This window comes from Macaca thibetana, chromosome 12 (genome assembly GCF_024542745.1).
Source record: "Macaca thibetana thibetana isolate TM-01 chromosome 12, ASM2454274v1, whole genome shotgun sequence".
NCBI classification, from domain to species: Eukaryota; Metazoa; Chordata; class Mammalia; order Primates; family Cercopithecidae; genus Macaca; species Macaca thibetana.
This window is the reverse complement of record NC_065589.1, coordinates 85132598-85156284: the sequence shown is the minus strand read 5'-3', so window position 1 is coordinate 85156284 and position 23687 is coordinate 85132598. Positions and strand designations below refer to the sequence as shown.

Sequence of the window (23687 nt, the reverse complement as noted above, 5' to 3'; positions counted from 1 at the left end):
ACTCTACTGTTCTTCATCAATATGGACGCAGACAAGCATCTATCAAGAATACCATGGAGCCTTTCAACTACTATGAAATGTAAAAATGAAAACCAAAGTGTTACACCTGGAATTCACCCAAATCTTTTAAACATATAAAATTAACAGTGACGACCTGACATTTAGAAAAAGACAAGCTGGCACAGTAATGCATGCATGACATGTTAAAGGCCATTCAATATCTAATATTCATCATGGGGAGTCGTATTTCCTCAGAGCAGGCTCCCTACTTTGCCGTGTAAATTAAAACTGTGTCAGAAGAGGCAAATACTTTTTTGGAAATGCCTAACATAAAGGCTTTTCTGTAAGAACAAGGTTTGCCCATGACCTTACTTTGCCATCTTTAGTGATGAGAGAAGAAACCAGGCTTGAGATACTGTGGCCACTGGCCACTTGGTGTGGCCTGAGGGTGAGAGGTCCGCAGTCAGGAACCTTGAGACAGCTCATAATTCACATGGGGTTTCCAAAAAGGAAACACAGGTTGTACCTAAAAGCATTCCTTATTGCTCCTTCCTACACATTTTATCCACCACCTTATATCTGCGCACAAAGTCCTCCATTTCAGGAAGGAAACCTGGACAAGCGTCACTCCCAGCTGAGCTCTTCGCCAGGTACTTTTCTCAAGATTCATCTCCTCCAGCGTACTTGGATACCCACCCTTGTTCTCCCCTCCCATGGCTTTGCCCACCAGGAAATCACCACCACCTTCTGACAACAGAAGGACTTTGTCGTCTTTAGCACTGAGTCCCCAGTCCCTACCAGGGTGCCTGACACAATAAGCACACTCAAGGGGGTGTGCTGCAAGATAAATGAATGTCTCTCCTCCTTTATGAAGCCTTCCAGGATTTATAAGGCTTCCAGAATTTAAAAGTAGTGTGTGCCCTTCCCCCATGACACCAGCATTCTGAAGGGACTAGATAAAGAACACTCCATCTCCTCTTCTGGATGCCTACTGTAATTACATGCAATAAATACCAGATGAATTGGTTCATATCATGTCCTTCATTACATCTGCACCTATGAACAGGAAGAACAGACTTTGCAGCCTTGAGTAAATGAGCTCCTTAAGATTTACGTTTCTTTCGCCTGTAAAATGAGGCTACAGATACCAACTTCCTAATATATATAAAGTTCGTAGCACAGGATGTGGCACAAAGATAAACACTCAAATATATTTTCCCTTCCCCATGTATATTATGAATAAAAGTCAAAGTAATTTAAATTTTACACTCACGTGTAACAGAGGCAGGGCTAGGTAATCAGCTCATCTCTCTTTTGAATTTACAGGGATGCTTTTCTAAACCATGCAAACAGCATGTCTTTCTTTCCCTTTGGAGATCAAAGGATTTACCTGACCAAGAGACAGTAAGTTCCCAAAGTCAGGTCTCCTCTGCACATAGCCTTACCTGGCCCAGCGTCACAGAAGAGAGCTTCACTCAGAGAAAGGGTTCAGGAAGTACACATAGAATGAAAGCTGACTAAAGCAAGCTTTGCCATTTTCCATTTTCTTCTAAAATGAGATGCTTTTTAAAAAAAAAAAAAAAATTTTTTTTAATTTTTTAATTTATTTTCGAGCATGGAAATTTAAAGATATTTGAGGGAAAACAGAGCAGTACATCTGTGATAAGTGACTGTTCTGTCAAACTTTAAGGACTGTAACCCTTAGATACATTTTATACAAAATAACAATTTCTATTGTCACAAACTCAAAGGAAACCAGACAAACAGGCTTGGAAACTACCAGCCAACTTCATTCTGTGAGTAACCATTAAGTTTTAATCAGATGTGGTTCAATTTCTGGAACAGTGAGCATTAAGAGGGGCTCATCAAGGAAAATGGGCAAAAGTAGGAGGAGAAGGAGGAGGAGGAGGAGGAAGAGAACAAAAGAACTGCCCCCCAAGCCAGTCATTGAACGTGGACTCTTGACTCGAATTCTCTGCCCCTCTTTGCAGCTGTTGTCTCCTACAGTTGGCACGAAGCGTTGCCAGTCTGGGACCGGCTTCCAGTGAGGACAGCATTGTTTTATTGGCTACTTAGGCAATGCACACACCATTAATGGAGTTTTTATCTCTCCATTTTCCTGTCAGTACAGAACCAGCCAGTCTGACTCTGTTATTATCATCAAGAAAGCTTTTTTTTTCCCCCCTCCCCACACACACTCTTTAATCCAAACAACATCTGGGAACTTCAGCCTCTATCATGTAAAAGCGAAACAGATTTAGAGGGAGAGCAGGAGAAAGTACAGTTCCAGCCACACTGAACAACAAACGAATTCCAACAGGCGAACTAACCTTGAGCCGCCCAATATCTCTGAAACGCTATTCGCTTCAAAAAGGCAAGGTACTTCCCGCTGCATTGCTTTAAACTTCCGATAGACCCTTGCTATCAAGAGGTGGGGAAAAAAAAACAACCCACAGTGAAAAGCTACTTATTGTACAAAAAGAAAAACAAAATGTTGGTACTGTTTTCCTACATGGGAAGTCCTGTTGTGAAATAAGTCAAGAATAATGTTTAGAAGGTGATTTTTTAAAGAATGTCTTTTTTTTTTCAAAAAGGAAAAAATAATAAAGACCCTTTAGCAGACATTACTAGTAAGTACATTTCTAGTGTACAAACTATTAGGAAAAATGTGGCGCCATTAAACCCAGAAAATATGTCCTCCTGTAACAGACAGCTGTCTCCTCTGTAGTTTAAGTATGCTTTCTGCTTAGCTCATGCTCTGTGAGTCATGGAATCAATACAGGAAGCACACAGAGCCAGCCACACTGCAGATTCCGAGGAGGGTCAAGCCACACAGCTCCTCTGTTCCTCTCCTCCGCTTGCTGCATGGCTCTTCCAAGTATGTACATCTGGGGCGAATGCACAACCCCATTTCTACTTCATGTTTAAACCTGCCTCATAAGGTCTCCAATACTGGTCCTTTCAGCATTGTTTCTAGGTAAGTAGAACCAAAAATTACAGCCCTCTAACATGCAGATGTCAAGCAATCCATCCTGCCCCTCAGCCCCACTCCCTTCTGAGTTTTCTGCAATGCACCAATAACTATACTTAGGTTAGAAGGGATTTACTTCCCCAGAAATGCTCATCACCCAGTAGAAGACACAATCAGAACTGAACAACTGAGTGTCAGCAAAGGTTAATGGTTTATTTTTAATTTATTTATTTTTGTTCCATTCAGCAAAACAGGGGAAAATCACTAACTGTCTGAGCCACAGGCTCCTGCTCACTGGAAGCTGTGCCCAGAGCCCCTTGCAGTCTGTTGTTAATGACAGTCTCAGTAACCTGATCCTCTCACAGTGGGAGACTTGAGTAAGCACTGGCCTCTCTCGGGTCTCGCCTTTCTATTGTCCCACCCTGCAGGGCCAGCTGTTTCTGACAGCCAAATTGCTGCGTGCTAAGCAATGAATGCTGTCAGAGAAGGAATTTTCATTTCTATAATGCATAGGCCTCCATGGACAAATTATACAGCTTATGGTGCTGGCTGCAGGATGCTGCTCCAAGCCTGAAGCACTGCCAGAACGAAGCCTGTCCTCCCCTCTCCCCAGCCCCAAGCTGACAAGACAGTCATCAAAATGAATCTGAATGGTCAGAGAGAAATGGAACACGTGTTTTCAGAGACAAACAAAACATATGTTGAGAAAAGCTGTCCAGCGACACTCTTTAATGTAATGGTGTACAGGGAAAGCTAATTGATCTAATGTCATACCACACAACTACCTGGGCATGGCATCCATTACAACCTACTGTAATCTGGTACCCTGCAGTGAACATCCCAAGGGCATCAGCAAAATCACTGGCTCCCTGCTTCTGGGGGATGCCAGACTTACCCAGAAACCACACAAGAACTTAGTACTTTTTGAGAACCAAGCAACACTGTATGAGGTCCCAAGAACAGTGCTCTTTTATGAGAACGAAAGTCCCCAATATGTGCTTCATGGAATCATTCTGTAGAAACTCTATGCTTCCTCAGTTCCTCCCCCTCTTTCCCAGCAACAACTCCTGAACTGGGTCTGGGATACACCCCCTCGTATTCTGTGTGCTGAGGTGTGGTTGGAAATCATCACACTGCACTGGATTGCAGGGTGTGACATGGCCTGAACCCACCCAGAGTGACTCTTGGGATTTTACAGGAACTACTAGAAAAGAAGGTGTGATTTTCTCATTATACTTGAATGTAGGATATGCCAGAGCCATTTTGCTACCATGAAAGGAGAACCTGCTGAGAATGGAACTGACAAAGGAGAAACTGGAGGGGAAATCACAGGGCTCTAGGGACACTGCTTGAGCCCTGAGTCAACCCAGATCTAAAACCTGTTTTACCCTGGACTCCATAAAATGGCAGCCATTCCATGTTCATCTTACTAAGGCTCGTCTGGGTCGTAGTTTTCCATCACCTGCAAAAGGAACTGAACGCATAAACTATCACTCCACCATTAGAGCATCCAAGAATCAACATAAATACGCATATCATACATTGCTATGAACGCAAGAAAAAAGTTTTCCATTCTTGGTTATTTCTTGTGAGAACTTATTTTTTCACCTTTTCCTTCCAGTCCGTATACCTTAATGTGAGCTAAAAGGTGCAAAGTGTCAGCTGATCTTGGCCCTTTTTGCAAGGCAAATCTAGATATTCGACCTGAACTCAGAGAGAGGAGGAAGCTAAATTCATGACCTGTTATAAATCTTAACCTGACATGGCATATGTGGAATAAAGAAAGTGGACTCTGGTTAGCGAGTGGTCCATCAGCTCCATGTCAGTGAAGCCAGCTCAGAGAAAGGCCAGGAAGCCAGCATGGGGGCAGGGAGCACCTGCTCTCTGGCTGGGTTCAGGTCAGCCAAAGCACAAGCACCTGCAGGCTGTGAGCCGCCAAGGCCATCACGCGCCACATCCTGCAGCCGTCCACTTTATCATTAACTACTGTCTGGCCAGCCAGGGCAGGGTCCGCTTCAAGAACACTGGGAACTTTAAGGCAGGAGGCATATTCAGAACCATGGTGGGCTCACAGCCACTCACTGCAGACTATAAATAGACTCCTGGCTGTGATCCTGATGGCAACCATAATTCCTGTTCCCCTGGTGGTAACAGAACTTCAGGCCTTTTGCCCAAGAAATTCAGCACAACCCACCAGGTATGGCAAAAATTACGAAATGTACATACATGCTTACTCAATGCCCTGGCCACTCTCCTCTTGTCCATACTTGGCTTCTAATCTCCAAAGACCAAAAAGTGGGGATATTAAAGTTGAAAAAGATATAAATAAGATTTCAGTTTGATACTGAGAAGAAAAAAAAAAAACTATAGAATACACAGGCTCAAAACTGACAAGGAAGGTAGGGAGGAAAATAAGACCCACTCACTCTCAACCCTTCTCCTTCAACACAATCATAGGGATTTCAAATCTTTATAGTCATTATTTTATGTGAAGTTATAAGGGGATAGGATGAAGCAGGGGGAAGGACTTGCCCTGACTTCTAACTTGGGAGGAGCAAAAGGAAGCCCAAGAAGGCCACTAAGACTGCTTAGACATGTATTTTAACGACCGCATTTACCTAGCTGCTTCTCAGGGACAATAAAATGAACCAAAATTGTCAGGACTGACTTAAACTCACGGTTAAAGATCCACCCAGAGCTGGGAGCAGTGGCACACACTTGTAGAGCCAGCTATTAGGCAGGCTAAGACAAGAGGATCGCTTGAGCCCAGGAGTTCAAGGTTGGAGGCTATAGTGTACCATGATCTTGCCTGTGAATAGCCACTGCATTCCAGCCTGGACAACATGGCAAGACCCCATTTCTTTATAAAAAAGAAAATTGGCCAGGCACGGTGGCTCACACCTGTAATTCCAGCACTTTGGGAGGCCGAGGCAGGTGGATCACGAGGTCAGGAGATCGAGACCATCCTGGCTAACATGGTGAAACCCAGTCTCTACGAAAAATATTTTTAAAAAATTAGCCAGGCGCTGTGGCGGGCGCCTGTAGTCCCAGCTACTCGGGAGGCTGAGGCAGAAGAATGGTGTGAACCTGGGAGGTGGAGCTTGCATTGAGCCCAGATCGCACCACTGCACTCCATCTCAAAATAAATAAATAAATAAATAAATAAATAAATAAATAAATAAATATAATCCAATCCCCTGAACTCAGGGATCACTCTGCTACTTTAGTGGGAGTCATTCTAGGGAAACATCCCTTATTACAATCACTGTCAAAAGAAAAAGTAGAAGCCCCAACAGTCCAATACTGAAGACGACCTTGGAAAAGGTTTTTATACCATCTCATCTCCAGGACTGGCACAGTGCTGGCACACAGCTGATGTTCCAACATGTGGATGGATCTCTCTTCCAACCAACTTCCTGACCCTTCACAAAGGCCAAGCCAGAAATAAACTGCATAAAGTACAGAGTACAGAAAGTGTTCTGAACCACAGCAAGTTCACTGCCTTTCCTTCCCATATTCATTCATGCCCTTGGCCAGGAGGTACTGAGCACCTACAATGAGCCAGGTACTGATTTAGGCACTGGAGGTATGACAGCAAATGCAAACAAGTTCCTGCCCTCAGAGTTTACATTCAGGCAGAAGACTCCACATGGAAGTTCTTTCATGCATCTAGCCCTGTATCTCCCGCTGTAAGACTCCAAGATCTTAGAAGATTTCCTCCGTGTATGAACACATGACCCTACATGAGGAACTCTTCAACTTATGAATCAATGAACTCTGGCAAAGTCTTCAACATCCAGTTACAACATCAATATTTAAGGTTCAAAGATGACGCAATTTACTCAATTTCTAGCATTTTATGTTCCTGCTTCCCCCATCCCCGGAAAATTTCAGAAATAATCTGCTACACAGAGGAATTTAAGGAATGTAATTTTAATCCAAAATATTAACTCTAGGCAGGTGACTGACTGTTCTAAGGTTCACCTACTATGATTTTTTTCTTTGATCTGAAAACCAGCAAGGCAGTGTACAGATACCAGGTTTCCTAGCACAAAGAATGTATTTAATCACATCTCTATTATAAAAGCCATGTGATACAGAATAAACCTCTCAGACTTTAACAGTCACAAAATTATTCTTAAGAATACAAATTTAACACCAATAATTAAACTATACTCTAAATTCTATCCTCCCATTGAGTTTGGAGGTAGAGGCCTTGAACTTAGAGGAAGTATAGCTTTACACAGCCAGCATGATAAATGCTTCAGATCAGTAAGAAAGTCAATAAGTGTGCTTTTATTCATGTCATTTGTCTATCTTTCTGCAAACTAACCAAATAAATACCATAGAGCCAGATTGTAGTAACTGACATATTCAATACTGCATTACTCAACACACTAATGGTCTGTTTTCTAAATCCCACAAGTTAAAGACTTTTACTGTGGGTGACTTGGAAACATTCCATAATTATCACTAGTGCCTTGGTTTTCCCTAAAAAATGAGTAATAATAACAGCCACAGTTTTTTGAACACTTCTAAGGTACCAGACACTACTGTGACAGAGATTTGCATCCATATTACCACACTCAATCCTCCCAACACACATAATGACATAACAGCAATTATCATCTCCATTACGCAGACGATAAAACTGAAGCTCAGAGAAGAAAAGTAACTTCCCTAACGTCACAAAGCTGGGATGTGACAGAATGAGATTCAAACCCACACTTGCCTGACACCATAGGCCATTCTTACACATTATGTCACAGTCTCTGCATTCTTTTCCAGCCTTTCTTTTCTCCCATGATATCATGGGAAAGGATTAACATGTACCTTCTAGGCCAACCCCGCAATAGAATACTGGCACTGTAAGTAATGGTTATGTTGCACAGACCTGAGCAGTTATATTAGGATTCATGGATATAGTAAAACTCCAAATGAAGATAACCATTGAATATTAGCCTGAACATACCAAAGGCTGAAAATCAGTCACCTTCAAATGCTTAATACAAAAAACATGAGAGCACTACTTAAACTTTAATGGGGTTAGACTGCCAGCATCCATTCAAAGACAAAAAAGAAAAAAGGAGCTATTCGCAGATAATCTTGAAATTAAGCCAAATAAAGAAAAGAGAATAATTGGGAAAACAGCCTAAGAACCATGCTCACTGGTAAGCTTCAAAGAGCAGCTGTGCTTACAGGGCAGGCAAAGGAGGCCCTGTCATGCAGAAGACATTGTGAAACCATCATCTCCTTATGGAAAACAAGGCTGGGGGCCGCCCTCGGCATGGCCCTCCAATTGTGCTGTGGGAGATCAAGTTCAAGTGCTCACAAGAGTGTCTTCCAGGTTTGTAGAACCCACTGGAAAGGATTCCAGTGAGGATCAAGACTTCCAAGAGCCCACCCAGGTAAGACAAATTCCCAAGTAACAGTGACAGCTCGGCCCCCAAGCCTTCCAAGCTGTATCTGGCCGATCTCCAAACCCACCCTGTCCCCACTGGGTTTGCACTTCCCCGCAGAGGCCTTTCTCAGCTTGGCTACTCCAACATCAGCTCTGCTCCCTACTCACTTAAGGTTCCAGACAATCAAAAGCGGTTACTCTACACCAAAAGTAAAGTACCAGAAATTAACAAACAAACAAAAAAGAAACTTGCGATGAGAAAAATCACCTGTGATATTTCAAAATAAAATTCTGATAATCACACCAGGATTTTTACTTGACACCTTTCATTTTATTAAAAAAAGGAAAAAAAACAGTTGATCATCTGATAGATGCTGCTTCTGAAGCACTACAGAGCTAAGCACCCTGCTAGGAACTGAGGGTTTCAGAGCAAAAGAAACCCTTTTGACCTCAAGGGCTGCTGTGGTCTGAAGGTTGGTGCCCCCGCAAGAATTCATACATTGGAACCTAATACCCAATGAGATACTATTAAGAGGCAGGGAGCCTTTGGTGGGTGATTAAGTCTTTAGGGAGATTCGTGCTTTTATAAAAAATAGAGCTCCCTGGGCCCCCCTTCCACCATATGAGAACACAGCAAGAAAGTGCCATCTTTGAAGCAGAGTGAGCCCTCACCAGACACCAAATCCTGCCCACGCCTTGATCTTGGAGCCTTCAGAACTGTAAGCAGTAAGTGTCTATTATTTATAAATTACCCAGACTAAGGGATTTAGTTATAGCAGCACAAATGGACTAAGACAAGGACTTATGGTTTAGTGAAAGAGGTGAGAATTATCCAAAAATAGTAAGATAGAGATGATGGGTTCCCAATAAGTTGTGTAGGCATGCCAGTCATGTCAAGAGGTCACAGAAGTAAGTTATGACTGCTGACTGAGGTAGTGTAGTGGGTTGAACAGTATCCTGCCAAACAATTTGTCTGCGTTCTAACCTTGGAACCTGTGAGTGTGACCTTATTTGGGAAAAGGGTCTTTACAAATGTAAAAAACTTAAGAATCTTGAGATGAGATCATCCTGGATTCTGTAGGTGGTACTTAAATTCGATGACAAGCATCTTTATGACAGACGCATGGAGAGGCACAGAGAGAAGGTCATGTGAAGATGGAGGCACACATTGGAGTCATGCTGCCACAAGCCAGGAAACACCTGGAGATACCAGAAGCTGAAAGGAGCTAGGAAAGAGTCTCCTCTAAAGCCATCAGTTAGAGCATGGCTCTACCGGCACCCTGATTTCAGACCTCGGGCCTCCACAGCTTTGCAAGATACATTGCTGTTGTTTGTGGTAATTTCTTACGGCAGCCCTAGGAAGCTAATACAGATGGTTAGGGGAATGCTGCTGAGAAGGCCTTGAAGGGAGGGTAAGGGCCCCACAGGCAGGAGGAAGAGTCACAGCAAGCAAAGACAAGCCGATCATGGGGGCAACAATGAGAAAATGCATGCTGCTGCATCCATGATGAAAGAGGAGGAGAAAAACCTGAAATGTGACTTGGGGTTAAATAGCCACGTGAATGTCAATCTAGGCCCTAATAATTGTATCAGCCAATGGGAAGTCACCAAAGATGTTTGAGCAAAGAAGTAAAATGTACAAGGTGCTGTTTTAGAAAAATTAATCTAGCATTAAAAAGGAGAATGAACTAGCAGGAAATATAGAGCAGACCTTCCCTTTATGAATAAAGATCCTTGAAAACCAAAACCAAGTATCCATGCCCTAATCCCCAGAACCTGTGACTGTTACCTTATGTGACAAAGGGACTTTGCAGATGTGATTAAATTAAGAGTTTTGAGATGAGGCGATTATCCTGGATTATCCGGGTAGGCCCTAAATATAATCACAAGTGTCCTTTTAAGAAACAGACATGGAGATTTAACTTCAGAGAGGAGAAGGCAGTGTGACGATGGAAACAGAGACAGAAAGAAGGTGCTTTGAAGATGGAGGAAGAGCCACAAGCCAAAGGAAGTGGATTCTCCTGAGAGCCTCCAAAACTGGAAGAAAGTAAATTTGTGCTGTTTCAAGATACTAAATTTGTCATGATTTGTTACAGCAGCAATGGCAAACTAAGTTTTATGTTTTCCCTTCTGAAATTCAAATAAACCTTGCTTCTCCTGAATTCTTCGTGATATGACTCCTCTTTGCTTTTCCCTTTGTTTCACTCAAGCTCGTCCCATTTAATTCTGCCAAAGCTCACATTCAACATCCCATTTCCCTGTTTTAACACTTTCTAACTCAGTTGCTTCAGACCTTTGCGATCTTCTAAACTAAACATTATAACCTACATATGCCATATGAAGAAATCAGAGAGAATCTACTAATTTACTCACACCACCACACCACCACCTTGTTCCAGAAATAATTTAAGAATAAACTGACCCCTTCTGGATTGATGAAACTGTTTCTACATCTTCATCTGCAGTGATACTTATAGGGGTAAATACAGATGCAAAAATTTATTGAGTTGTATACTGTAGATTTGTACACTTCACTGTATGGATTCTATACTTCAATAAAAACATAAAAGAAAAAAGAAAATAATAAGCTAATTCCACCTCCTGGCCTCTTGAGGGCAGGAGAGTAGGTGTAAAGTCTCCAAAGGAGAAGAGAAAAAGCAACATATGTCATTCTGGGAAACTGAGGTTTATTATAAAAAGAGGCTAGATAGGTAAAGATTAATAGAACATGTGTGTATGGTCCCCAGAATCAATATGTACATATATAAGCCCTCAGAAAGGACACCAGAAGAAATAAGCTAAAAAAGAAAAAGCCAAAGAAATGAACCAGGACATCAACAGTTTAGAATGAGGCTGCATAAGAGAGTATCTTTCAAAGATTTTTAATACTTATTTTATATTTGAACTTATTATACACATGCATATAAAACTGAAACAAAAATTTCATGAAACAATTCTTACCCTTGCAATTCATAAGCTTTATTCAAAACTTCAATTTCCTTTCATTTCTAGTCTTGGGTGTGACTCCCTAAACTGATCCAGTAATGGACTGAGATCTAAAGTTCACCAAAAAAACACTAGGGCATGCCTATCAGAGATTGACCTGAGCAGGAAGATGTTGATAATATCAGAAAAAAAGTTAATCTCTTTTAATTTTATGGCCAAAGGAGAAAAAAATTAGAAGTTTTATTCACAACAGAGAGTTCATTTCAAAAGTCTTAAAATACAACATCAGAAACGATGTTTTTAAGGAATGTTTTAAATTTTCTCATTATATTTTCTGTTTAACCACTGTTAAGTCCCAACCCATCTGGGTGTCAGATGTGAGACTCAGTTTGATATTGAAAGTTCCATTCAAAAAACTTACCTGCTATGAGATATGCAAAGGTAAGCAAGACATGGTTCTTACCTTCAAAGAGTTTATAATCTACCAAGAAAGAAAAACACTGAAAAATTACCACAGAAGAATTACAAACAGTAATGCTATGGGAACACAGAAGAGAGAAAAACTGATTTTAGCCAGAGGATGAGACATGACAAAGACTGCATGGAGAAAGAGATGGAGTTTGAACTGGGGAGGGGGTGAGGAGTGGAGACAGGGAGCAGCTGACAGAGACTCAGAAAGACAGAGAAGACTGGTGAATAGTAGGATGTGGCCATTTTAAAATACCCCCCCACCACCCCATTTGATTTTTTTAAAATGGCCCTCAAATTCTTTGGCTCTCTTCCCATCAAGAGGTGGGATCTGTATCTCCTCCTCTTTAATGGGGCTCTGTGACAGCTTGACCAACAGAATATGGTGGAAGTGCCACTGTAACAGCTTCCAGAACCAGATCTTAAGAAACTGGAAGCTTCCACTTCCTGTCTTTTGAGACACTTGCTCTTGGAACCCAGCCGCCATGCTCTGAGGAAGCTCAAAATAGCCCATGCAGAGAGACCACATGTAGGTGTTTCAGCTGACAGCCCCAGCTGAGCTCCCAGCCAACAGCCAGCATCAACCGCCAGACATGCGAGTGAATGAGCCTTTGGATGATTCCAGCCCCCAACCTTCAAGAATTCCCAGCTGAGGCCCCAGACATTGTGGAACAGAGACAAGCTGTCCTTGCTGTGCATGTTCCAAATCCCTGACTCACTAAACTGTGAGCACAATAAAATGGTTGTCGTTTTATGCCATCAAGTTTGGGGTAGTTTATTACGCAGAAAGAGATTGACTGGACCAGCAGGCAGTCTAGTTGGGCTATTGTCAGGAGCAACAGAGGATATGGAAAACAGTCTGAAAGAAGATGCACCTCATATCTTAAAAGTCAACCTAAGCAGTTTAATATTTTTTTTTATCTATAATGGTGAGCAGTTGATGGTTGAAAGTCAAGGGAATTACATGATTGGATTAGAAAGATGATATTAGCAGCAATGAACATAAGGGATTTCCAGCAAGCTCAAAGAAACATCTGACACAGCTACAACAAAAATGAGTGTTGCTGTCATAACTACACCCATTTTATAAATTGAAGCAGTTTAGAGGGAAAGATAATCTAGAATAATCTGTCATCTAATCTAGTAGCAAATCCCACTGGCTCTATCTTCAAAGTATATCCTGATTCCAACCAATCTCTTCTCATACTTCCAAGTCTGGTTCAAGAAATCACTACCTCTCACCTAGACCAGTACTTATACAACAAAATTACCATCTGTAATGGACCGATACTTTTGTAAAACTCCTTGTTCGGTGGGTTGAATCCACTGATCACAAGCACTGATGGCAATATCAAATTACCATAACAATCTCTAAACACTATCTCAATTTCTGTACCTATCATATTATCAAAAGAAATAAATAGTTCTTTGGACAAGCACTATGTACTATTGTTTCAAACTCTCTATCAATATCAATATTCAAAATTTGGGGGAAAAAACTGTAATTTCTGAAATCATAAATTATTTTTCAAATACTTCCAATACTGTTTATTCACTATTATAAACATCTTTTTAAATTGCTTAATAAAAAATGTGAAGTACAGTAGTATATATCAAAACTGTAGCTTACAGAAAATATCCAAACACTAGGAAATGCCTACAAACATTATTATATAGTATTTGAATAACCTAGCAAGTTTAGCAGTACTATACAGAATCAGGTGTAGAAACTGCCAATTTAAGAACTTACTTTGTTTCCAAAGCTCATTATCTTTTGGCACACTACACATAGGCTTTTATTAAAAATACTCTACACATATATTTATTAATATTTACTTTATTTGCAATAATGACTTATTGTTAGCAGGAGACAGGGGTCAGGAACCTATACAGATAACCTGGCAACAGCCAACATGCAAGTATAACTAGTTAAACTGTGGCCACTTTCGTGCTCCTCTCTCAATTCCTGGAATAGTCAACCTTAACCTTCTACCCAGGTGTCAGCGTTTCCTGTTCTGGCTTTCAACTTGAAATCAGTAGATTCTTTAAAGCCAGTAACATTTCTATGTTGGCTGTGGCTAGTAGCTACCTTACTGGACAATGCAAGCATACAGAATCTTAAAAGACACAGATTGAAAGAGAGAGGAAAAGCAATCTCAGAGAATTCCAAAACTTGGGGAAAAGAGGTCAGCAAAGAATGAAGTCAGAAAGGAACAAGATGCTTCAGAAGACACTTTAGAAAAATTAAAATGAGAAGGCCGGGTGTGGTGGCTCATGCCTGCAATCTCAGCACTTTAGGAGGCCGAGGTAGGCAGATCACTTGAGGTCTGGAGTTCAAGACTAGCCTGGCCAATATGGCAAAACCCTGTCTCTATTAAAAATACAAAACTTAGCTAGGTGTGGTGGGGCACACCTGTAGTCCCAACTACTCGGGAGGCTGAGGCAGGAGAATCATTCAAACCTGGGAGGTGGAGGTTGCAGTGAGCTGAGATCATGCCACTATACTCCAGCCCGGGCGATAGAACAAGACTTGGTCTCAAAAAAAAAGAGGGAAAAATGCCAACAGACTACAGACACTCAGAACAAGTCCCAGGCAATACTTGAGAATGGATTTTAAACACTTAGAAAGTAGTAATCCCTGCGAACCCTAATAGTAAGAACAAATCATACAAGATTAACCCAGTTTCCTTTTCTCGTTAAGATTCCTAAGCTGGCAGTTCAAGGGAACATACACATCTAGACTTGACAACATGTCTTATGAAATATTTGTGATCAAGATAAGTAAAAAGTTAAAAGATAAAGAAAAAGAAAAAGTTTACTTGGCCACGGGCGGTGGCTCACACCTGTAATCCTAGCACTTTGGGAGGCCAAGGCAGGCAGATCACTTGAGGTCAAGGGTTTGAGACCAGCCTGGCCAACATGGTGAAACCCCGTCTCTACTAAAAATACAAAAGTTAGCTGGCTGTGGTGGTGCATGTCTGTAATCCCAGCTACTCAGGAGGCTGAAACACGAGAATTGCTGGAACCTGGGAGGCGGAGGTTGTAGTGAGTCGAGATCGTACCACTGCACTCCAGCCTGGGCAACAGAGTAAGACTGTGTCTCCAAAAATAAAAAGAAAAGTTAACTTAGTAGATCTGTTAACTTAACAGATCCATCTTAACAGATCCATCTTAACTTAACAGATCTATCTTAACAGATCAGATAGATCTGTTAAGTTACTACATTCAAAGGGTACTATTTCAGAAAAACTCACATCTTCCCTAAAATAACAGAAATGGAATCCAATGCAAACTGCTATGGGCAGGACCTAGCAAACTGAAAGTTAACTTAAGGTAAATTTAAGATCCCACACGCAGTAAAGGGAATAAAAGACAAGGGTATAAGCAGACAAGGAGAGGCTGAGGAAGACAGGACCTAGCAGTATCATCTATGGAAAAAAACTGAGATTTCCGTTGGTGATCAACTCTCCAAGTAGAACCATGTGGCCATCTGAAATATAGCAGTTTGGGCTGCATAATACAAGCATGGAAGTCAAAAAATCAGAGGAGAGAAAACCCAGTCAGGAATATTACAATCAGTTCTAGACACCAATTCTTAAAGACTCAATCAAACAGAAGTATAAGCAACAAGGCAGGCAGGATGGTGAAGACCCATGGAAGCTATGAAGACATTCTTAGAAAAAAGATATTGGGGGTAAATATGACAGCTCAAATCATGTAAAAATACTATTATACTCTATATTCTGTATAGCTGAAAAGAACTGTGATCAAAGGATAAATAGAAGCAAAATTCATTATAGATCAAAAAACCCTCTGGCAGTCAGATTAGTCCAAAGGCAGAGTGGGCTCCTAGTAAATACTGCATCCCCTAACTTTGTAGAATTTCAGTGAAGGCTGAGGATTCACTCAGAGGGTATAATGCAGAGCAAATGCAGGCACTGGAGAGATGGGCTAAATAACTCCTCCCAATCTTGTGACCCTACCACTAAAAAGAGGCCTCCTGGGAGGGAAACAAAGATACACACACACCCCCCAGTCCTGGCGTTTGGTAGGCACTTCCAAAACATTGAATGAATGGGAGCAACGTAAGATTATTATGTTCTGAAGAAGACTACAGGCTGAAGAGGCAATAGCATTGAATGTGGATTCGTTTTTTAAAATGCTTCCTCAGGAAGGGGCTTATGAGAGGTATAGGCGTCAAAACACCTTTTTTTTTAAAGAACAGAATACTTAAGCCTATTTCTAAACTCAAGAGAAAAGGCCAATAAAGAGGACAAATTAGAGAGAATTGGGGAGAAAGGACAGAGTTTAAAAAATAAAGAATAGGCCAGGTACAGTGGCTCATACCTGTAATCCCAGCACTTTGGGAGGCCAAGGCGGGTGGATCGCGTGAGCTCAGAAATTCCAGACCAGCCTGGGCAACATGGCAAAACCCCATCTCTATAAAAAATACAAAAATTAGCTGGGCGTGGTGGTACATGGCTGTGGTCCCGGTTACAGGGAGGCTGAGATGGGAGAACTGCTTGAACTAGGGAGGTGGAGACTGCAGTAAACAGAGGTCATGCCACTGTACTACAGCCTGGATGATAGAGCGAGAGCCTGTCTCAAAAAAAAAAAAGAGCAAGACCTTGGGAAAAGAAAGGGAAACTAGACTCAAATATCGGATACAAGTTAAGTACGGGATAAAATGTTTAAGACAGATCTTCAGACATAAAAACAAAACTATGAAAAATATTCTCTTTTAAATAGTTATTCAAACATACACAAGATAGGTACCAATTTCATCACAAACATCATCTGCCATAGTTACATGATCCTCTAAATGGTATTAATTCCCACAGAACTCCTAAAACCATATACAGAAGATTCCTTTAAAACACTATAAATGTCATAGTATCAAAAGTAGATAAAGCAGAGGGCTAACAGATTCAACACTCAGGCACTAGGTACTGAGAGTTCAGCTGTACCAACCTGCTGACCGGAAGACAATGAAAAGACCCAAAGCCTCTATAGTGAAGGGAATCAGTGGATTACTTTAATAAAAGGTAGGATGTGGAGATGTTCAAGGGAGAAGGTTCTCTCATAAAACTTATTATAGCTAGTAATATCCTAACCATAAGATCTCAAAACTAGAAGTTCAGTTATAATGATTTGTTCCATGCCCAAATATTTTTAAAACAAAAGACAGTAGCCAAATTATTGCTACTTACTTGAATTACTATAATATTCTTCCTGTTCCTAGTTTCACAATTACCCAAATAATAAATAGATTGTATTAGTCTACTCAGGCTGCCATAATAAAACATCACAGATCGGATGGCTTAAACAGAAGTTTACTTTCCCACAGTTCTAGAGGCTAGAAGTCCAAGATCAGGATGCCATGGTCAGGTTCTAGTGAGGGCCCTCTTCCTGGCTAACAGAGGGGCAGCCTTCTTGCTGTGTTCTCGTGTAGGAAAGAGACAGCAAGTTCTCTGGTATCTCTTCTTACAAGCTCACTAATCCCATCAGGAAGGTCCCGCCTTCATGACCTCACCTAAACCTAATCACCTCCCAAAGACCTTATCTCCAAATAGCAGCACACTGAGGGTCAGGGCTTCCGCACATGAACTGGGAAGGACACAATTCAGTCTAAAGCATAGATGAATAGACACCATTGAAAAAGAATATTCTTATAGCTGCTGCTCATAACTGTTCCAAAATCCAAATCTAATCAGATCCTTTTCCTGCCTAAAATCCTAGCTAGCATATTTCAGGATAAGACCTGAATTGTTTAGGAAGCAATAAGTAGTCTTCATGACATAGCCATTACCCACCTCTCCAGCCTTATGTCACATCAATTCCCACAGGCACCCTAAGCTGCAGTTCAACTAAAACACCTGCATTCCCAGCTTGTACTATGCTCTTCTTATGCCTTCTATCTTTACAATGAAGTTTCCCTACGCTAAAATGCCCTTCTTCTACATTACCAGGCTAACTTCTACTTATTCTTCAAGTCCTCACGTAATACCTTCCAGGATCAGAAGCTTCCCTACATCCTTCTCCCCAACGCGGGTGAGGTTTCCCCCTCTGGGTCACTGCTGTACATTGTGCACACCCGCATTTGCCAAGCTGTACTGTAACCACTGATTTACGTGTTCCTTTTACTAAGCCATGAATTCTCTTGAAGCCAGGAATAGCGCCTTTGGTCTCAGTGTCACCAACACATAATCAACACAGAGCCTAGCACATAGTTAGTATTCAAAAAATTTCAACAAATAAAAAAGCATGAATCAATCAGACCCCAAAGGAGTTTAAAAAAAAAAAAAAGTTAGGAAGAAGCATTTTCTTTTTCCTAACATTTCATACCTATCTTCCACACACATATTTCTAGTTAGTTACCTCTCTGGATTTGCACAAAGACTTGGTGATAATTTGATACCCAGCAAAATGGAACACAACATAAAAAAATCACTGAAAGATCAAGAACAGAGATACAGGAAGACAATGACAGTGTTCTGCCATCATATTGGCAAATCCAAAATGAAAAAAATGTGTATCTTTTTCAGGCTGGGTGCAGTGGCTCACATCTGTAATCCCAGCACTTTGGGAGGCCCAGGTGGGTGGATCACAAGGTCAGAAAATGGAGACCATTCTGGTCAACATGGTAAAACCCCATCTCCACTAAAAATACAAAAATTAGTTGGGCATGGTGGTGCATGCCTGTAGTCCCAACTACTCAGGAGGCTGAGGCAGGAGAACCGCTTGAACCCGGGAGGCGGAGGTTGCAGTGAGCCAAGATCACGCCACTGCACTCCAGCCTGGCAACAGAGCAAGACTCCATCTCAAAAATAAAATAAGTATCTAAGACAAACCTCACACTCTCCCAATGTTACAGGCTAGTTTACTGCCTTTTAGCATTTTTCAAAAATGCCAACGAACTGGCCAGGCATGGTGGCTCACACCTGTAATCTCAGCTCTTTGGGAGACCAAGGAGGACAGACGTTTTTGAGCTTAGGAGTTTGAGACCAGCCTGGGCAACATGATGAAACCTAGTCTCTAAAAAAGAAAAAAAAAAAAATATATATATATATATATATATATATATATATATATATATATACACACACAAAAAAAAAAAAATTAGCCGGATGTGGTGGCTTGCACCTGTGGTCCCAGCTATTCAGGAGGCTGACATGGGAGGATCACTTTAGCCCAGAAAGTGGAGGTTGTGAGCCAAGATCGCGCCACTGCACTCCAGACTGGGTGACAGTCCATGTCATTGTCAATGAATAACTGATGGGCCCTCACAAAGGAAAACTCTGTCCCATTCAGATTACAGATGGCATTTTTAGGTTTTAAATCAAAGCACCTTCCCCAGAAGAATAACTCACTTGTGCCCGCCTCATCAGAAGTGCCAATGTTATACAAAGAGTCAGCAACACTGTGAGTGGCCTTCAGGGGGAAGAGCTTTATAAACTGTGAAGTCTGCTTCAAATGCCAGTGGTCATCACTGTCTGAATTAGACTTGCAGGGTCGATGGTCCTTCAGCAAAAGGGTGGCTGCATCGAGTGGCGGGAAATGACTTGATGTTTTTGTCTGACTCATATTTTGCTTTTTTCTCCTCCCAAGAGAAACATGCTCCTCATGCTACATTTTCTGATGACCAAACATTAACTCATCCGCCTAAATCTCTTCAATGACTAAAAAGTTCCTCGCTTCATCATGAAATAGTAGCTTGAAATTTTAATGTAAACACAAGGAATCAAATGTTTATTCCTCTTCCTCAACCTGCGACACCCCAAAAACTTAAAAAGAAATACATTTCAATGTAGTCTGAAGTGCAGATTCTTTGACAAGACTCTACGAGACAGATTATATCCTCCTAGCCCTTAGTAGAGGTAGAAAAAAAGTGCTATAATGTGCTTTTATCCTGTGGCTATAATTAAAGTTGAAAAAAAGCCTTCAGTTTCCCCCTTAAGATATCAGCTCTGCATTACTCCTGTCTCATCCTCATATCCCCGTGGTCTGCCGTCTTAAAAGTGCCTCCACCTATTTCCAGTTTCCCCTGAGCAATGCCTTCCCGCTTTCAACTATTCACTCACTCAAAACTTCTCATCTCTTGTCCTAAAACTTGCCAATTCCATTTCTGTATTCTCTTTCATCATTCCCCTTCCCCAAATCCTAGTGCCGTATCTTTAATGACTCATGGGAAAGATCATTACAAAAAATTAAAAATTGTCAGTGGTCCATTGTGATAAATGTGGAGAATGTTTAACACAAAACAACACCTCCCTCAATTCAAACTAACAAGTATTTATTAAGTGTCTGTGGTGAGCCCTATGGTGGTTACAAAACATCATCTTTACTGGACTTGAGCTTTGTTACAGGGGCTGGTTCATTTTCAGGTCCTTCCATGCACATACAGAGAAGGGTCCCTTTGAAGTCGAGAGGTTTGGGCCACTTCCACTATAGATGATTTCTGGTATCAAAAAATGTTTTTTAAATGTAAAAACAGGATGACAAAAACTGTGTATGTTTTAAATATTTACAAAACAGGCCAAGCAATACTATCGGGCTGGTCTCAAGATAATTACATGGTCCAATACTGAGATGCAAGTTCAAAGTTACAGGATCCATGCTACCTTCTTTCAATCCTGTTGAAAATACAGAATCCTGGGCTAGGCACAGTGGTTTATGCCTGTAATCCCAGCATTTTGGGAGGCTGAGGCAGGCGGATTGCTTAAGCCCAGGAGTTCAAGACCAGCCTGGGCAACATGGTGAAACCCCGCTTCTACAAAAAAAATACAAAAATTAGCCAGGTGTGGTGGTACGCACTATAGTCTCAGCTATTCAGGAGGCTGAAGTGGGAGGATCACCTGAGCCCAGGAGGTTGAGGCTGCAGTGAGCCATGATTGTGCCACTGCAATCCAGCCTGGGTGACAGGGTAAGACCCTGACTCAAAGAAAAAAAAGAAAGAAAAAGAAAATACACAATTCTGGATATTTATGGGATTCTGTGATACAAAGGTAATATCAAGACAATGTGAAGTCCTTGTGTGTGGTAAAGCTTGGACCAAAGGGCTCTCCTACCCATCCCCAACACCCACAGTCTCAACAATGAACACATGGTCCCCATCCTCAAGGAAATTATAAACTAATTGGGAAAAAAAAAAAAAAGAAGATACCCTTCCCCCATCCTCCTCCACCATAAGGAAGAAATACTGTACCAGAGAGACCAGAATTGCACCCTGGATCCATCACTAAATCATTCATCATTAGCAGGTTCTCCTTAATATATTTAAACCTCAAAGGCTTTTTTCTCCCTGTAAAATAAAATAATATCATTTTCTGCCCTGCCTCCTGTACAAGGTTATTAAGAGGATCATGTAAAATGCAGTGTTGCTTTGGTAAACTACAAAGCCTTCCAGAAATGTGCACCACATATAGACAAAGGTTGAACACTTAATCACAAGCAGCCTTATCAGCACCGTAAGAAATCCTAACGACATTTACAAGAATATCAATTCAGAAATTGAGATTGTTGAGTCTAGAGAATAACAGAGCAAACTTTAGGGAAGATGGGGAGAAAAGGTGAGAGGTTATGATTTGAAAATAAACGGATTTTATGGGGCCCCAGGTAACTCTGGCACTTTTTCTGTGAATATGTGAATGTTTCTTGTAATTTTTTCTTCCTTGTTGACATAACTTCATGAGTAACCAGAAGATGACTACTCCCCAAAGAAACCCATACTTATTCCCTAAGGTCCCACACTATGCCAGGCTTTTTCTTCAGTAAAAACTTAAAAAAAAAAAAAGTCACTTGATCTAGTGGTCTCCTCCCTCTCAACCCACGAAAAGTTGGTTTCCTTCTTTATGCTAAACTTACAAACACTACTAATGATGACTAACTTCCAACAAAACACGCTCCTGAGCTCTTCTCTTACTGGGTTCTCAGGGCTACCTGGGAGGAGCCTTCCCTTCCTCTCTATGATGATAGGAGCCTCTCTTCTGTGTTCCTCCTACCTCTCAGGCTGTTCCCAGACTCTTCTCTCAACGTCCTTCTCCAAGAACTCATCCCTTGGACCAAGGGGACAGATCCACCCTCTCCCCTTTCTCCAGGGACCTTCTGATCCCCATTTGAACTTTACTGTCTCCTGTACCAAGAAGTAGAGGCTCTCATCTCTATCTAGCCCTCTCCTCTCTAAGCTATTAAATATTGTTTTTCTTCTTTTTAATTTAATTTTTATTTTTTGAGACACAGTCTCGCTCTGTCACCCAAGCTGGAGTGCAGTGGCGCGACCTCGGCTCACTGCAACCTCCATCTTGCGGGTTCAAGAGATTCTCCTGCCTCAGCATCCAGGGTAGCTGGGATTACTATTGGTTATGGATTACATAACCATTATGCCCTGCTAATTTTTGTTGAGACGGGGTTTCACCATGTTGGCCAGGCTGGTCTTGAACTCCTGACCTCAGGTGATCCCCCAGCCTCAGCCTCCCAAAGTGCTGGGATTACAGGCCTGAGCCACTGCACCTGGCCTATTTTTAATTCTTTAAATAGAGATAGGGTCTTGCTATGTTGCCCAGGCTGGTTTCCTACTCCTGACCTAAAGCAATCCTCCTGCCTCAGCCTCCAAAAGTGCTAGAATTACAAGCATAAGCCAGCATGCCCCGTCTGTTTTTCTTCTGACAACCCACCAGACAGCTCTACTTGGACATCCCAGGTCCTCTCAAATAGAGCCTGTCACCTTGCTGCATTCCCCACACCTTCCTGCTCTGTTATGTGATTGTCAGAGGCATTTGAATCAGAGCAACTCCATCTTGAATAGGGGCTGAGTAAAATAAGCCTGAGACCTACTGGGCTGCATTCCCAGACAGGCATTCTAAGTCACAGGATGAAATAGGAGGTCGGCACAAGATGCAGGTCATAAAGACCTCACTGATAAAACCGGTTGCAGTAAAGAACCCAGCCAAAACCCACCAAAACCAAGACGGCAATGAGAGTGACCTCTGGTCATCCTCACTGCTATGCTCCCACCAGCACAATGACAGTTTACAAATGCCACGGCAATGTCAGGAAGTTACCCTATATGGTCTTAAAAGGGCAGACAAGAATAATCCACCCCTTGTTTCGCAAATAATTCAGAAATAACCATAAAAATGGGCAACCAGCAGCCCTTGGGGGGCTATGCCTACGGAAGGGCCATTCTTCCTTTACTTTCTTAATAAACTAGATTTCACTTTATAGACTCGCCTCCAATTCTTTCTTGCGTGAGTCCAAGAACCCTCTCTTGGGGTCTGGATTGGGACCCCTTTCCAGTAACATGATCATCATGTACCCCCAGGTTGCCTGCAGTTATCAGATTCTCCTTTTCCTACTCTATTCCACCTTACAGACCACATCAGTCACCACATCTCATGGGCTCAGACTCCCAAACAGCCCTGAAATCTGCAATATCGTTTCCAGCCACACCACTCACCAAATAAGCTCCAGCCCCCTAATTTTTGCCCACATTTCGATTATTCCCCTAAGCGTTTCCCAAAGTGTGGAACAGGTACAACTGGTGGTTGCCTCACATGCTGCTAGGTGATTCTTCAACTATTTTTTTTTGTTTTTAATGGTCATTTTTTGTATTATATATTAAAATAAATTCTTAAGTAGCATTTCAAGACTACGTTTCCACAGGCATAATGGCTTTGGACAAACTTTCATGACGTTTGAATAACCTGAGGACTTTTTGAAAAGTCTCCCTCATATCCCAAGGGCCAATGCATACCCCAGACCAATTAAATCACAACCTCACGAGGTGGGCACAGGCTCAGGTCTGGAAACTCCCCAGGTGCTTCCAATGCAGACAAGTTGGGGGACCAGTCCATGAAAATGAGACTAAAACAGGAATTGAAGGAAAGAAGGCTGAGCCTACCT

General features: G+C 41.7%; 1 protein-coding gene across 3 annotated transcripts in view; it reads right to left on the bottom strand.

Annotated features, from left to right (window-relative positions):
• The window catches only part of ACVR1 (activin A receptor type 1), a 141002-nt gene that overhangs the window by 100918 nt on the left and 16397 nt on the right, over positions 1-23687 (bottom strand). For 2 of the 3 annotated variants that reach the window (XM_050751750.1, XM_050751751.1), the window contains exon 2: positions 16134-16226. The exons of the other annotated variant lie outside the window; for it this stretch is intronic. The gene's annotated coding sequence lies outside the window, so the exon portion shown is untranslated. The remainder of the gene's footprint in view (positions 1-16133; positions 16227-23687) is intronic. 3 annotated transcript variants of the gene reach the window in all.